At 39.4% G+C, this 17,425-nt stretch overlaps 1 protein-coding gene across 1 annotated transcript in view; it reads right to left on the bottom strand.

Moving 5' to 3' along the window:
- Window positions 1-17,425, bottom strand: part of ADGRV1 (adhesion G protein-coupled receptor V1) — a 561,037-nt gene that overhangs the window by 532,743 nt on the left and 10,869 nt on the right. The window lies entirely within an intron of this gene.

Raw genomic sequence — 17,425 nt, 5'->3', positions numbered from 1 at the left:
GTACTCTCCTTCTCTCACTGTTTACTCTTTCACTACTCTGCCAAGATAATAGCTACAACTAGCCTTAAACTTGTTTAGGAAATTCATTTCATTTGAAAAAAAAATATGCCACTTTATTGAAAGAAAGCCTATGTACCAAGATAGAAACTAAATTAGAATCCATCATCTCCTAAATGAAACTGAAAAATATCAGCCAAAAAAATTTTTTGATGATTAAATGGATTAGCAACTTTAACAGGACTTAGTCACAAAAGAATGCTTGAAACTGGGATATCAAGCAAATGAAGCTAAAGTTGTATTAAGAAAATCATTTATTGTATTGTTATGTGGAAATGTTATACATGTACAAACTATTATATTTTACTGCGGACTATAAACCATTAATCCCCCAATAAAGAAATTTTAAAAAAAAGAAAATAATTTACTGTTTGCATCTACTATTTCTTTATATTTTTACTTGACAAAAAAAATCTAATTCCTTTTATTGCAAAGAAAAACTAAATCTTTCAAAGACAAAAATTTTCCATACTTAATTTCTCATTTTACTAATTAAAATATTAATCCCACTTTTTATAAAATGTACATTTTGCTTTAAAAAGAAGAAAATATTTATACCCCTTCCCCATATTAGGGAGCTACTCTCTTCCCTGATCCAGCTTTCTGTTCCTTTTCCAGCCATGACATCATCTCCCCAGACAATAACTTGGGTCCACTTGCATATCAGACCTAGCCTTTTTTAGGTCAGTCTTTATGAAAAAAAGAAAGAAATGGGGCAAGGAGATGGTGCACCTGGTTAAGTACACACATTACCATGCACAAGGGCCCAGGTTCGAGCACCCACCTACCACTTGCATGGGGGAAGTTTCCCAAGTGGTGAAGCAAGTATAGCAGTTTTCTTTCTGTCTTTCTCCTTCTCTATCTCCGTCCTCTCTCAATTTCTCTCTGTCCTACTGGAACAAATGGCGGCAGGGAGTGATGGAATCATCACATTTTATTTAGTTAGCAGTATAATTTAATTAAATAAGTGAATTAGCATAATTTAAATCTAGAAGTTAACCTCCTGACACGCTACACAGCAACCACACAATATTTATTCTCACATGCTATGTAAATTTCATACTTCTATCTTGAATAATATATGGTAGGATGCTTGTGTACATGTTTACAAACATTCAAATATTTTAAACTTATGCACAATAATCTAAATTAAGAGTCTCCTAAAGTTAGCATCCTTTTTATTCTGGCAAAAATAAAACTTATTAAATTAAAACAGCAATACTCTTTTGGCTACTTAATTAATAACATCTTTTAATGTCAGAACTCAAGTGTTGTACTCTTGCAGTCTCCCAGGCAATTATAACTCCAAATCTTTTCAGTTTATGAAAGTTACTGAGACAATGTTGGCATTCAATAAAAACTAGAAGACGAAGAAAAAAAAGGCTTTGAAAGTGAAGTTCTTATTAAAAGGTTGGCATAACTACACAAATCTAGAATGGGATGGCTTTTAGTATAAATAGGAATATTTTGCTTTAATACCCAGAAAAATGCAAAGTTTAATAAGTTCAAGAGACCAAGCATTAGTAAATGGCACAGCACAAAGGGATATCATATGTATTTCAGATCACTCTTTCTATTATTAGATTTAATAAAAGTTTTGCATGACCCACTGATCACACATTTTAAATTTCCTTTTTAATAATTATAAAATTCATTCAACTCACATGAAGGTCTTTCAGCCTGGGACTCCTGCCTGCTTACTAAGAAAAAATAAATAAACAATCTCCTTTATAAAATGAACTTTTTAAAAAAAAAATTTTGTATTTATTTTCCCTTTTGTTGCCCTTGTTTTATTATTGTAGTTATTATTGTTGTTGTTATTGATGTCGTCGTTGTTGGATAGGAGAGAGGAGGGGGAGATAGAGATGAAGAGAGAAAGACAGACACCTGCAGACCTGCTTCACCGCCTGTGAAGCAACTCCCCCTTCAGGAGGGGAGCCGGGGGCTTGAACCAGGATCCTTATGCCAGTTCTTGCGTTTTGCGCCACATACGCTTAACCCATTTGACTCCCCATAAAATGAACTTTTAATACCATACATTTAGAGATCATGATGTGCTTAACTGTAAATTAGAACAAAACTGACATCGTTCCTCTGTCTTTAATAGCATTATCTTCCAATATTCATATCCTCATACTCACAACTATATGCCAACATGTTGCTTCGCTTGTTTCCCTGGACTATTCTATGAAGTTTTGAAGTCCTGGGAGCACAGAGGCACCAAGTTTTAATCACACTCAATGTAATCCAGTCAGTCACTAAAGTGTGAAAACAATAGATCCAAAATTGAAATCAAGAATATATTTGACCGATCCAGCAATGCAAACTGGTTGCTTTCAAAAGTGCAGTTTAGAATTTCTACACTGAGTACCTGTAATAATTTGTACAACATCCTGAACTAATCTTTGAAGATACAAAGATCCATACAGACTGGGTCCTTGGCACCAAGATACTCGTGGGGATGATCATATGATTCGGATCAGGTCAATAAAGCCAACAGGATACAATGCTGAGACTTGTGCTTAAGCAGAGGCATGCTATTTCCTATACTGCTGGATTCTGGATAATAGTGATGGGGGCCAGTTTTCCCCACAGCCTGAAATTAAGCCAACACAGTCAAAGAGAGAGCCAAGAGGTGGAGCATAGCCAAGTCTCGATAATCAAGATTAAGTCAAGCTTTACCTTTGCATTTTCAGTTGCTGGGGTAATAAATTACTTTTGCACTAGCCGATTTGGGTTGAATTTCCTGTCACTTTCAATATCAGTACTTAGCCACTATACTGTAGTATGTGACCATATGAAAAAGTCAGGCTATACAAAGTGGAAGAGTCCACATCAACCACTTCAATATTCAAAGGCTTCTAACTTTTCTAAACGTGTAAAAGAGGCATCCCACTCAGAACTATAACCTGTAGTCTTTTTTTTATTTTTTTATATTTATTTATTTTCCCTTTTGTTGCCCTTGTTTTTTTATTGTTGTTGTAGTTATTGTTGTTGTTACTGATGTCATTCTTGTTACTGATGTTGCTGTTGTTGGATAGAACAGAGAGAAATGAAGAGAGGAGGGGAAGACAGAGGGGGAGAGAAAGATAGACACCTGCAGACCTGCTTCACCACCTGTGAAGCAATTCCCCTGCAGGTGGGGAGCCGGGGCTCGAACCGGGATCCTTACACCGGTCCTTGCGCTTTGTGCCACGTGCACTTAACCTGCTGCGCTACTTCCTGACTCCCATAACCTATCATCTTATAGTCTTGTAAACCACCATTCAATCACTAATAAAAAAAATATCATAAGACATCACACTTGTTTACATGCAATCATTACCCCCATTTGTAATACTTTCCCCTCCACCTTGAAACTGACAATGACTATAAAGAAACTTCTGGACACTCAGGACAAGTTAAACATGTCTTCACAACAGAACCAATCCGGCCAGGAGTAAACATTAATAGTGCTCTGGAAAAGGTAACTCCTTTCCAGTTTTCACCAAAAAAAACCTCACCATCTCTGCCCTCTAATGAAACTTAGAATTAATTTCCTTTCTCTCTTTTTTTTCTAGATGTCTAGTATTTCCTTCCCTTTTGAAAAAATAACTAGTCTTTGCTAACTTTAATACTCATTTGATTAGTAAGCACAGAAATACATTAAATGTCATTTATGAAAGCAACACACTGTGGAATAATTGCCAATGAATTCTAAATCCTATCTGTCTAGGATACTGCCGCCCTCCCATCCAAACTTTTATTAGTGGGACATTTAGTATATTCTAAGTAGAAAAAAATCAAGAAACAGTAAATTTCATAAATGAAGGTCAGAAACCAGTAGATGGTAATATGAAAACAAAATTACAAGAAGTGACTTTTACAGTGATCAACTTTCATCTAAAACATGTCAACAATCTGAACGTTAGCTTTGTCCTTTGAAGTCTTAAAGCAAAACTCTGTGGATAACAGGACAGAATGAAAAGACACACATTAGAAGCGAAGAACCAAAGAGGTCGTGGACCTTTTAGTTCCACCTGTTGTCCTGTAAATGCTGTAACAAACATCTTCCCACAGTGTGACCACCAAGTCATCAGTACTGAAAATATGATCCTACTGAGGCAAGGTATTCAAGTTTCGAATTACTTGAATTCTATTACATTTATTAAAGGGCATTCTCAAACTATAGAATTACCCCTTTGGAACAAGAGAAGTTTCGTCATTCATATCATCAATTATTCAATCTCAAGAGAATTTTTAATCTGTTATTTTCTATTTGGTGAGTACCAAAATAAATAAAAATAACTGACCTTTTTTTTAAAACCAAAAAAAAAAATTTTAATTTGAAAGTTTCAAAAAGGAAAACTAGTGCCACAGATAAATGCTAAGTGCTTCTAAATAAAGGGGTTAGTGTCACGATTACTTGGACTGTAGAATAATGTCTATTAAGTTCATTTTACTTTGAAAAAATCTAAAGAAACATGTTTTATTTCACTGACCTTCAACATATGCACATGGCATGATATTCAAAAAGAATAAAAAGTTAAAAAAAAAACTCTCCATAACAAATCTCCTGTTATATGCTCCCCCTATTCATAATCAATTGCAATTATTAATATCATCTATCTTGATTAAGAGATCATCTGAACATATAGTAAGTAATTACAAGTTTACAGGGAAAATCTATGATGTTTTACAAGGTCTTTTAAATATTTATTTATTTATTCCCTTTTGTTGCCCTTGTTTTATTGTTGTAGTTATTATTGTTGTTGTTATTGATGTTGTTGGATAGGACAGAGAGAAACGGAGAGAGGAGGGGAAGACAGAGAAGGGGAGACAAAGATAGACACCTGCAGACCTGCTTCACCGCCTCTGAAGCAACTCCCCTGCAGGTGGGGAGCCAGGGGCTCGAACACGATCCTTATGCCAGTCCTTGAGCTTTGCGCCACGTGCGCTTAACCCACTGTGCTACAGCCCGACTCCCGTTTTACAAGGTTTTAAGATTACAGGGTTCAAAAAGACAGCAGGAACCTCACATCTCCACTATAGAGCCTCTACTTCCCCCAGTCCTTGAACCTTTGGATAGGGCCCACTTTCCCGCATGCCTCTCCCAATCCATATCAAATAATATTGCATCCGCCGATCACAACCTAATCAACATGATTGCCACCTCAACATGCTTCAGCTCAGACTGTGTCCAGAGACTTCACGTGTGGAATGACAACCCTTCAGCTTCATTACTCAGGTGAGACCTTTCCTTACATAGTATACTCTAATTACATCCCAGGTGGTTCACTTTCTAACAAAGACCCAAAACCTAGATATACACCAGTTTCTGTGAGAGAGAGCATATGTTCACATGTATCCATAAACTACTGCAAAATATATACCTGAAAGCAGAAGCACACTAGAGTTTGTAGTGAGTACCCCCCTAACACTTCCTCTCCACTATTCCAAGCTTTGGGTCCATGATTGCTCAACAATTTGTTTGGCTTCGTATGTTAACTCTCTTTTCAGTCACCAGGTTCCAGATGCCATCAGGATGCTGGCCAGGCTTCCCTGGACTGAAGACCCCACCAATGTGTCCTGGAGCTCCGCTTCCCCAGAGACCCACCCTACTAGGGAAAGAGAGAGGCAGACTGGCAGTATGGACCGACCAGTCAACGTCCATGTTCAGCGGGGAAGCAATTACAGAAGCCAGACCTTCCACCTTCTGCAACCCACAATGACCCTGGGTCCATGCTCCCAGAGGGATAGAGAATGGGAAAGCTATCAGGGGAGGGGGTGGGATGTGGAGATTGGGTGGTGGGAATCCTCCTACCCTATGGATTTATTAATTTATCCTTTCTTAAATAAAAATAAATTTAAAAAAAAGAAGGATTACAGGGTATAGTTCCATACCATACCCACCAACCAATCTGTGCCTCCACCGTTGGTACTAACAATAGCTTCCATAGTTCTCACAAAGTTACAAAGTTTTATTTTATTTTTTTCTGAATAGAGTAGAGGAACCAACACATTTTTTCCAAGACATTGACTAGCAGAGAGGTAATCATCTTGAATGCAGAGAATCAATAATAGAAACACTTCTGTTATCTCAAACAAACACCATCATTATTGCAATGTTCTTTAGTATTCAGTCATTTTTCTTTTTCCCTCTAAAGTAAGGCAGACACACCATCTGGCAATTTACACAGTCCTGGACCATACCTTGTCAGATCTACATTAGTTAGAAACCTCGGAAATGATTATGCAAAAGACTTTCATGCCTGTGGCTCTGGGATCTCAGGTTCAATTTCCAGCACCACCATAAGCCAGAGCTCTGGTTTCCCTCCCTGTGCATCTTCTAGGCATCACTTATAAACATAGCTACGTAGAGAAGACTGGATGATGGTCCCAGAAACTCAGACTGACTGTGTGCTCACTCGCCATTCAGAGCCACGGCAGTACCTAGTGCTGTTTCCTGCGCCGTGGGAAGATGCTTCAGTACAGCTGCGAGTATAGCTTTTTCTCGGCTGCCAGCTTAAGATTAAACTGCCATGAGTTAATTACTACCCACTCAGATGCCTAGTGACTCAAAAGCAGCATTGCTCTTGTTTCTGTTCCTCTTTCATCTCTGTGGCTGGTTTATATACTTTTTTAAATAAAAGTCCTTTCCAATAGGGTTTTATTTTAGGTAGCATATGTAAAGCCAGTATTAAAAGTGTTTCTTCTGCAGAAAAGTAAAAGACTCTCGGTTGGGTGGGAAGGAGGGTTCAAGTCCTGGACCACAATGGCAGAGTACCTAGTGGGGGTTGTATTGTTATGTGGAAAACTGGGAAATGTTATGCATCTACACACTACTGTATATGTATATGTTAACTATAGATATGTTAACCATCGACTGTAAAACATGAGCCCCCTAATATAGAAAAAAAATTTTAAGGTTTTTCCTCATATTTTCTCTATTTTAATAGGTCACTCTAAATCCTGTTATGTCTCTACTACATATATTTATATCCACCCTAAATTGCTACCAACAGTTCTCTGAGAGATCACCTTCATTTTTTTTTTTACTTTTATTTATTTATTGTTGTACAGACACAGAAGGAAAATTGAAAGGAGGGGGAAGCTTGGAGTGTGGCACTCCCATGTGGTGTCAGCATTCAGGCCTGGGCCAGGGCTTACTATGGCACGCACACTACATGAGCTATCTTCCAGTCTTCGCTTGTTTGTTTCTTAAAAAGATATACCCACTAGGGAAAGAGAGAAAAGAAAAAAAAAAAGGAGGGGGAAGATAGAAAGAGAGACAGAGAGACACCTGCAACCCTGCTTCACTACTCATATAGCTTCTTCCCCGCAGATGGGGATCGCAAACTTGAACCTGGTTCTCTGTGCAGGGCAATATGCACATTCTACTAGGTGGACCACAGGTAGCTCAGCAGGTTAAGCACAAAGTGCAAGGACTGGCATAAGGATCCAGGTTCGAGCCCCCGGCTCCTCACCTGCAGGGGAGTCACTTCACAAGCGGTGAAGCAGGTCTGCAGGTGTCTCTCTTTCTCTCCCCCTCACTATCTTCCCCTCCTCTCTCCATTTCTCTCTGTCCTATCCAACAATGACAACATCAATAACAACAACTACTACTACAACAACAATAAAAAAAAAAGGACAACAGAAGGGAAAATAAATACATATTTAAAAATTTTTTAAAAAGATTGATCAACATCCATTTTTATGCCATTTTATGAGTGAAAAAGAGGCAAAGACAGGAGACCAAAGCAGTTATCTGGTATGAGCAGTGGTAGGACTGATCCTAGGGTCTCACACAGGAAAGGGATGTGCTCCAAGCACTGAGCCACCTCCAGTACCATACAAATCACTGTTGTCATGTGAAACAGGTGATTTAAAGGATACAGTTTTATTGCCCAATAGGATTCTAAGTTTTACAGCTACAAACCATAGCTTTCTCTAAGATATTTAGCTCTTAGCCCCACCCTACTAGGGAAAGAGAGAGGCAGACTGGGAGTATGGATCGACCAGTCACGCCCATGTTCAGCAGGGAAGCAATTACAGAAGCCAGACTTTCCACCTTCTACAACCCACAATGACCCTGGGTCCATGCTCCCAGAGGGATAGAGAATGGGAAAGCTATCAGGGGAGGAAATGGGATATGGAGATTGGGTGGTGGGAATTGTGTGAAGTTGTACCCCTCTTATCCTACAGTTTTGTTAGACTCCTTTTTTAAATTAAAAAAAAATTTTTTTTAAGATATTTAGTTCTTCCAAGTACTCTCTGAACTAGTTAAATAATAGATTGGTTATAATCTTGTATAAATTTATCCTAGATTTATATGTCATGTCTACATGGTTTTTGTTTGTTTTGTTTTGTTTTGTTTTGCAAAGAATACTTAAACAGAGCATCTTTTATTTCAGAAGATTTTATGTGAGTCAAGAAATCAAACCCTAGAGCCTGGGAGATAGTACAACAGTGGTACACCAGATATGCGTGCCTGAGGAGCCAAAGGTTCCGGATTCCATCTCTGGCACTACCATAATGGAAAGCTGAACAGTGTTCTGGTGTCTCTGTCTCTCTCTCTCTTTCTCCCCACACACACCTTGTTCTCCCTCCCTCCCCTCAGTGTGTGTGTGTGTGTGTGTGTGTGTGTGTGTGTGTGTGTGTGTGTGTGTGTGTGTGTTTCTCGTAAAAAGAAAATAAATTTTAAGAAAGAAAAAAAGTAGGGCCCAGTTGAAAGCACACTTCCCCATATACACCAGGATCAAGATTTGAGCCCTCAGCCACCACATGGGAGCACTGGCACAGAAAAAGTTCCATGAGCTGTGGAGCAGCACTGTGGCGTTTTCTTCTTTCTCTCAATCTCTCTCTCTCTCTCCTTCCCTCTCCCTCTCTCCCTCTTCTTTTCTCCCCCCCTCTTGCTCCCCCCCTCTCTCTTGCTCCCTCTCTCTCCTCCACCTCTCTCTCCCTCCCTCTCTTCCTCCCCCCCTCATATCCTCTCTTTAAAAAGGACCAGAGAAATCATGTAGGCATAGAGTCCAAGCAACAACTTTGGGAGCAAAGATAATAAATAAGAACAGAAAAGGGGCCGGGCAGCGGCACACCTCTTCGGTTAAGTGACCGTATTGCCCCTACTCCCCACCTGCAGGGGCTGCTTCATAGGCAGCAGAGCAGATCTGTAGGTATCTTTCTCTTTCCCTCTCTATCTCTCCTCTTCTCTCTCAAGTTCTCTGTCCTATCAAATATAATAGAAGGGGCGTGGCTGACAGGAGCAGGGATTCATAGTGCCAGGAGTGAGCCCCAAAAAATAACCCTGGTAACAGGAAGGAAGGCAGGCAGGCAGGCAGGCAGGCAGGCAGGCAGAAGGGAGGGGGGAAGCAGGGAAGAATTTAGATCACACCTGCAGGTACACAGGATATTAATCATTTCAGTTTAACAATCATCCAGGAAAAGTGACATCTCATATAACACAAGTGACGTAAATAAAAACTTGACACAATACACAACGTACTTTAAATAATATATTTGCACTTCTAATTTCTATCTTCATTCTAAAATGCGTAAGTGTAACATATTCTATAACACCATTACATCTCATTTAATGAAGTGAAGTAAAAGTATTTACTTGAGTTACAGCAAACCAAGATATCACAAAAGCCATTCATACCACTCAGGGTTGAAATACACATGCCAACAAGACAGAAGCATCATTATTAGAACTATGTAGGGCTCTGGGAAGGCACAGGTTTCAACTGTACTCACTGTACCTTAATCTGCAAAAATAAATAAAGGCATCACACACTAAAGCAATGGACTTAAGTCAAGATCTGTTCACACAGCTGCCAAATCTGAGTGCGTGAAAGTTATCTGCGTCAACAACAAAACCACACTGCTTTCATTAAGACCCCGTGTCTCAACAAAGACACCCCTCCATTTTCAAAAACGACCAATAAACAACAATTTCTCAAATTATGGAAAGAGGTCATATAGTATATTAGAATACTAAAATATTTGTTGCCAAGATTTAAAATGTGAAGATTTCTGCTTACCAGTAATTCTGTCTAAACAGATGCAATGCCTCACAGAACTCAAAGAAAATCATGAAAGCAATTTTCTTAAAATTAAGATCTTCCTGAAAACACAGAGATGCGTTATCACCTCAAAAGAAAAAAGAGGGGGTCAGGCAGTAGGGCAATGCGTTAAGCGCAGGTGGTGCAAAGCACAAGGACCGGCTTAAGGATCCTGGTTCGAGCCCCCAGCTCTCCACCTGCAGGGGAGTCGCTTCACAAGCAGTGAAAGCAGGTCTGCAGGTGTCTGTCTCTCCCCCTCTCTGTCTTCCCTCCTCTCTCCATTTCTCTCTGTCCTATCTAAATACAAGGACATCAATAGCAACAACAATAATAACTACAACAATAAAACAAGGGCAACAGAAGGGAAAATAAATATATATATAAATTTAAAAAAAGAAAAACAAACAGAACAAAAGACCCTGTGAGTGTCTGAAGGTCAGAAGCACAGTCACAGGCCTCCCTCCTCTAACCCAATTTCATCTTTAGGTTTAAACACTATAAACCTTTTATAACATCCTGCTTCTGCAGAGCTCCCAACGTGACTTTATATACTGTGTTTTAAAGTATGTTAACAATTTTGATAATAAAGTAAGAAAACATAATACCAGCGTGACCAAAAGACTTGCATTCAGATTTGTCTTACATTTTACATAATGTCTTTTTTCTATACCAGGACCTCAGCCAGGATACTACAATACCTTTAGCTGTTACATGTCCTTAAGTTCCTCTTGGTATAAAAGTTTCTCAGACTTTTTCTTTTCATTTATGTTTTATGATCTTGATGGGTTTTTTAGTTTATATATCTATACAGATGTAGGTTTTTGTGTTGTTTTTTTTTTGCCTCTAGGGTTATTGCTGGGGCTCGGTGCCTGAACGATGACTCCACTGCTCCTGGAGGCTATATTTTCCCTTTTGTTGCCTTTGTTGTTTATCATTGTCGTTGTTGTTGTTGATGTTGTTGTTGGCTAGGATAGAGAGAAATAGAGAGGGAAGACAGAAACACAGAAGGGGATAGAAAGATAGACACCTGCAGACCTGCTTCACCACTTGTGAAGCGACCCCCCTGCAGGTGGGGAGCTGGGGCTTGAACTGGAGTCCTTATAAGGTCCATTGCGCTTCGTACCATGTGCACTTAACCCATTTGCTACCTCGCACCCAGCCCCCATCTTGATGGTTTTGAGGAGCCAGATTTTTTTTTAATTTATATCTTTATTGGGGAATTAATGTTTTACATTCAACAGTAAATACAATAGTTTGTACATGCATAACATTCCCCAGTTTCCCATTTAACAATACAACCCCCACTATGTCATTTATCATCCATCATGGACCTGTATTCTCCCCACCCACCCTCCCCAGAGTCTTTTACTTTGGTGCAATACACCAATTCCATTTCAAGTTCTACTTGTGTTTTCTTTTCTGATCTTGTTTTTCAACTTCGGCCTGAGAGTGAGATCATCCCATATTCATCCTTCTCTTTCTGACTTATTTCACTCAACATGATTTTTTCAAGCTCCATCCAAGATCGGCTGAAAACAGTGAAGTCACCATTTGTTACAGCTGAGTAGTATTCCATTGTGTATATATACCACAACTTGCTCAGCCACTCATCTGTTGTTGGACACCTGGGTTGCTTCCAGGTTTGGGCTATTATTTTGTGCTGCCAAGAACATATGTGTACACAGATCTTTTTGGATGGATGTGTTGGGTTCCTTAGGATATATCCCCAGGAGAGGAATTGCAGGGTCATAGGGTAGGTCCATTTCTAGCCTTCTGAGAGTTTTCCAGACTGTTCTCCACAGAGGTTGGACCAATTGACATTCCCACCAGCAATGCAGAAGGGTTCCTTTGACCCCACATTCTCTCCAGCATTTGCTGCTGTTACCTTTTCTGGTGTATGACATTCTCACAGGAGTGAAGTGATATCTCATTGTTGTCTTGATTTGCATTTCTCTGACAATCAGAGACTTGGAGCTTTTTTTCATGTGTTTCTCGGCCTTTTGGATCTCTTCTGTGGTGAATATTCTGTCCAAGTCCTCCCCCCATTTTTGGATGGGGTTATTTGTTGTCTTGTTGTTGAGTCTGGCAAGCTCTTCATATATGTTGGTTATTAAACTCTTATCTGATGTATGGCATGTAAAGATCTTCTCCCATTCTGTGAGGGGTCTCTTGGTTTGGGTAGTGGTTTCTTTTGCTGTGAAGAAGCTTTTTAATTTGATGTAGTCCCATAGGTTTATACTTGCCTTAGTCTTCTTTGTAATTGGATTCGTTTCATTGAAAATGTCTTTAAAAGTTATGCGGAAAAGAGGAAAAGAGTTCTGCCAATATTTTCCTCTAAGTATTTGATAGTTTGTGGTCTAACGGAGCCAGATATTTTGTAGGTTATCTCAACTGAGTCTTGTCTTTCGACTTTCTCGTGACTAGATGCTGGTTATGAGTTGCAGGTTTGCCCAAAGACAAAGTGACAGTTTGATCATGTATCAAAGTTATATACTATAAACAGGATCTATTGGCCTTGATCACCTAGGTGAGAGTTATCTGTCAGAGTTGGTCCACACAATAGTCACTCTTTTCTCCTTTTATGTGCCAAATACTTGGAAAAGTAGGCATGGGATGTTCACTTCCTCTTAGCTAAAACAGACCTCATTTCCCTGTATTTATATCCTTTATTCAAATCCTTCCCTCCCTCTACGATAAATTGCTAAAACGATATCAAGCATCAGAATATAGTCTAGCTGTCTATTGAATCTGTATAACTTGGCAATGAGATCTAATCAAAAGAAACAGGGGAGGTGGGACCAGGTGGTAGTGAACCCAGTTGAGCACACACACAAGTTACCATTCGAAAGGGTCCAGGTTCCACCCACTCCACCCCTCACGTGCAGGGGGAAACTTCACAAATGATGAAGCAGAGTAGTGCTGCAGGTATCTCTCTCTCTCCCTCTCTGTCTCCCCTTTTCTTCTCAATTTCCGTCTCTATCAATAAAAAAAATAAAGATAAATATTTTTAATAAAGGAAACAACAAAATAGCTACCTGTGGCAGTTGATTCATAGTGCAGGCACTTGTTTGTAAATCAATGTTAAATCACTGATAAAAATGGTTTTTTTGAAAATAGTGCAGGCACTGAGCCCCAGCAATTCCCCTAGTGTCAATAAAAATATAGAAGGATAGGATAGGATAGGATAGGATAGGATAGGATAGGATAGGATAGGATAGGATAGGATAGGATAGGATAGGATAGGATAGGATAGGATAGGATAGGATAGGATAGGATAGGATAGGGTTATAGCAAAATGGGAGAGGAGAGGCTGGGGAAGTTGCTAAGTAGTATAATGCATGATTTTCATGAGAGAGAACCTCTGTTTAATATCTGGCCTATGAAAGCAACAAGAATTCCATGGATGGTAAAGCAATGCTTTCTTCTTTCTAGTTATTTCATTCCCCTCCCCCTCAAAAAAAAAATTACATTTTAAAAGTGGGTTGAGAAGCACAGAATCAACAATAAAACATATGCATGAGAGTCTGGCTTTGCTCCCTAGCACCATACATATACACACAAGAGAAAATGGGTATATGTACAAGAAATCTAATAGAACTCACAGAATGTAGGATCACTATAGGGTAAGTTTATAAAGATATGTGGCCATTTAGTAATTCCAGATTGTGCTACTCAAAACCCTAAGGTAACATATGCATAAGTTCATTATTTTTACCATTAGTTAAACTACTCATCATACTGTCCCAGCTTGCAGGGGCATTTAGATACCTTTCTTGATGACCAAGACACCAGGATTCTCCAACTGACTGCTAATTGTCACTGTATTTCCCCAACCAGTTTATGTCTAGTATTGTAATATCTCCAGCAACACTAGTTTCCAAGTCATTAAGTGTCTAAACTGCTGAACAGATTTCAAAACCTATTGGGTAGTGTTAATGTTACAAGCAGGAAAAAACGAAGCCGGCATATCCACTCTGTCCTTACAAGAGTGCCCTGTCCCTACTCCTGGAGTAGTTTTACGTAGCCAGCTAACCTTCTGAGTCTACATCCTCCTCTGTAAAGAAATCAGTAACACTACCTACCGACTGTATCTAGCCATTTTGACCTTGGTTTTATTTGACAAGTCTATGTTTTTTGTTTTGTTTTGCTTTGTAATTTATTTGTTTCTTCATAAATATTTATCAGTTTCTCTACTCTGAATGGATTATAGTAATGTTTTAATGTATTTGTTTATGGGGAGATGAATGGTTTATAATAAATACAGTTTTTGATACATGTGTAAAATTGATCACGCACAACACTCTCAACCCAAACCCAGATCCTCCTCCACGATCCTGCAGCCGGACCTGAAACTCACTCCCCTTCCCTCCTCAGAGTCCTTTACTTTGGTGCAATCCACCAAACTCAGTCCCAGTTCTACTTTGTGTTTCCCCTTTCAGTTCTTATTTCACAAATTCTGTCAATGAGTGAAATCATCCCATCGGGTTCATGAACTGAGTAACAATGCCATCTTCATCATTCCTTAGCACCTACAGCTATAGTTTTGCTCCAAGTATAACATTAGCTACTCCTCAGATGTTTTGATAAGACAAATTCTTGCTGTTACAGTCTTTAAAAGTTTATTATTGTAGCTATTGGTTCCTCTGTAACACAGGTTATTCAGAAGTATCTGAATTTCTGTTTTCAATTAAGAGAGAGGTTCTAAAAAAATTATTTGGAAGGTGGGGGTAGATAGCATAATGGTTATGCAAAGAGATTCTCAAGCCTGAGGCTCCAAAGTCCCAGTTTCAGTGCCCTGCACCACCATAAGCCAGAGACGATCAGTCCTCTGGTAAAAAAAAAAAAAAGAGAGAGAGAGAGAGAAAGAGAGAGTTATTTGAGGGCAGGGAGACATTCCTACTTTCTGGTTCCTATTTATTAAACATTTTTGCCCTGCCTCATAACTTACCGCCTTTCTTTTTTTTTTAATATTTATTTATTTATTTATTTATTTCCTTTTTGTTGCCCTTGTTTTTATCGTTGTTGTACTTATTATTGTTGATATCATCGTTGTTGGGTAGGACAGAGAGAAATGGAGAGAGGAGAGAAAGACAGAGAGGGGGAGAGAAACACAGACACCTGCAGACCTGCTTCACCGCCTGTGAAACGACTCCCCTGTAGGCGGGGAGCTGGGAACTTGAACCGGGATCCTCACTTGGGTCCTTGCACTTTGAGCCACGTGCGCTTAACCCACTGTGCTACCGCCGGACTCCCTACTGCCTTTCATAAACCAGGTTGCAGATGCTACTACTGACTCCATCTTGAACTCCATGGGTGGACAGCCTAACCAAAGTGTCTCAAAGTCTCACCTCTCCAGAGTCCTACCCCACCAGGGAAAGACAGAAACAAGCTGGGGTGTGGATCAACCTGCCAATGCCCATGTCCAGCAGAGAAGCGATTAGAGAAGCCAGACCTCCTTCTACACCCCAAGAAATGTTTTGGTCCATACTTCCAGAAGGGGAGAAATGTTAAGAGAAGATAACTAGCGAGCTGTGAAACCCAATTCCATCAAGACCCAGAGAGAGAGGAGGAAAAAAAAGGAAGAACATTCAGAAGTAGTAACAGGTGTAAGTGTGACTTGAAATGGAAGAGAAGGCAGGGCCATAGGAAAAAAAAATGGGCAAATATAGAGATAGCTCGATAGACAAATAGTTACAAAAATAAGTCAACCCATCTCTGTGACCTTAAGAGAACCACTGCAGTTTCTAATGGAAGGAATGGGGACAGAGAACTCTGGTGGTGGAGAGTGTGTGGAATTGTACCCGTATTATTTTGTAATATGGTAAATCACTAATTAAAAAAAATTATCATCTGAAAAAAAAAGAAAAACAAAAAACATGTAAATGTTGTTAGATTCTTAAACATATATTGGAAGAAATCAGAATTGACTCATGGGTTGTTTTTTTTTTCTTTGTTAAAAAGCAAACTTTCAGGAGTCGGGCTGTGGCGCAGCGGGTTAAGCGCTGGTGGCGCAAAGCACAAGGACCGGTGTAAGGATCCCGGTTCGAACCCCGGCTCCCCACCTGCAGGGGAGTCGCTTCACAGGCGGTGAAGCAGGTCTGCAGGTGTCTATCTTTCTCTCCCCCCTCTCTGTCTTCCCCTCCTCTCTCCATTTCTCTCTGTCCTATCCAACAACAACAACGACATCAATAATGACTACAACATTAAAACAGCAAAGGCAACAAAAGGGAATAAATAAATAAATAAATATTAAAAAAAAGAAACTTCTTTTTTTTTTAAATTTTTATTTATAAAAAGGAAACACTGACAAAACCATAGGATAAAAAGGGTACAACTCCACACAATTCCCACCACCAGAATTCTGTATCCCAACCCCTCCCCTGATAGCTTTCTTATTCTTTTTTTTTTTTAATTTTTTATTTAAGAAAGGACTAGTGAACAAAAGCATAAGGTAGGAGGGGTACAACTCCACACAATTCCCAACACCCAATCCCCATAACCCACCCCCTCCCCTGATAGCTTTCCCATTCTCTATCCCTCTGGGAGCATGGACCCAGGGTCGTCTAAAAAAAAAAAAAAAAGCAAACTTTCCTAATTGGGTTTGGTGTATTTCACCATCGCAAAGAACTCTGGGGAAGGAAGGGAGGGAGTGGGTTTGGGGGTTTGAGTCCTTGTGCATGGTAATGGAAGAGGACCTAAATTAAGAATGACAGTGTTGGTGCAGACACCTATCATGGTGAGATGAGAAATTTTACCCGTGTCATCAGCTGTACTGTAAACAATTGATACAAATGGCACTTCCTGATGCTATCCATGGAAAAGCCTTAGAAGTAATGATGACTCACTAGCAAATCATTGGAGCTCAGTCTTTAAACACCATTCCCCAGTAAAGGGAACTAGAGGGAAATATCTGATGTCTAGAGGAGAAGAATGCAAAAAAGAGCCCAAATATTCTGCACCAGCAAGGAAGCAGAAGATGAATGGGTTTGCCCTACCAATACCGAGTTACAAGGAAGGAAATCATCTGAAACTAATTACTAGTAAGGAAACTGAATCTATAATCAAAAACTTCCCAACAAACCAGAATCCAGGACCAGAAGGCTTTATGGATAAATTCTACCAAACATTTAATGAATTAATATCAATCCTTCTTAAACACTTCCAGAAAGAAAGAAAGGGAGAGGGGGAGAAAGAGGCAGAGGGAGAAAAAACCAGAGAACATGTATTTTTACAAAGCAAGCATTACACTGCTACCAAAAGCAGACTAGGATATCTCAAGAAAAAAAAAAAAAATATATATATATATATATATATAGGCCAGTACC

The sequence above is a fragment of the Erinaceus europaeus genome, chromosome 11 (genome assembly GCF_950295315.1).
Source record: "Erinaceus europaeus chromosome 11, mEriEur2.1, whole genome shotgun sequence".
NCBI lineage: Eukaryota > Metazoa > Chordata > Mammalia > Eulipotyphla > Erinaceidae > Erinaceus > Erinaceus europaeus.
Note: the sequence above shows the minus strand (reverse complement) of the source record. Positions and strands in the feature narration are given on the sequence as shown.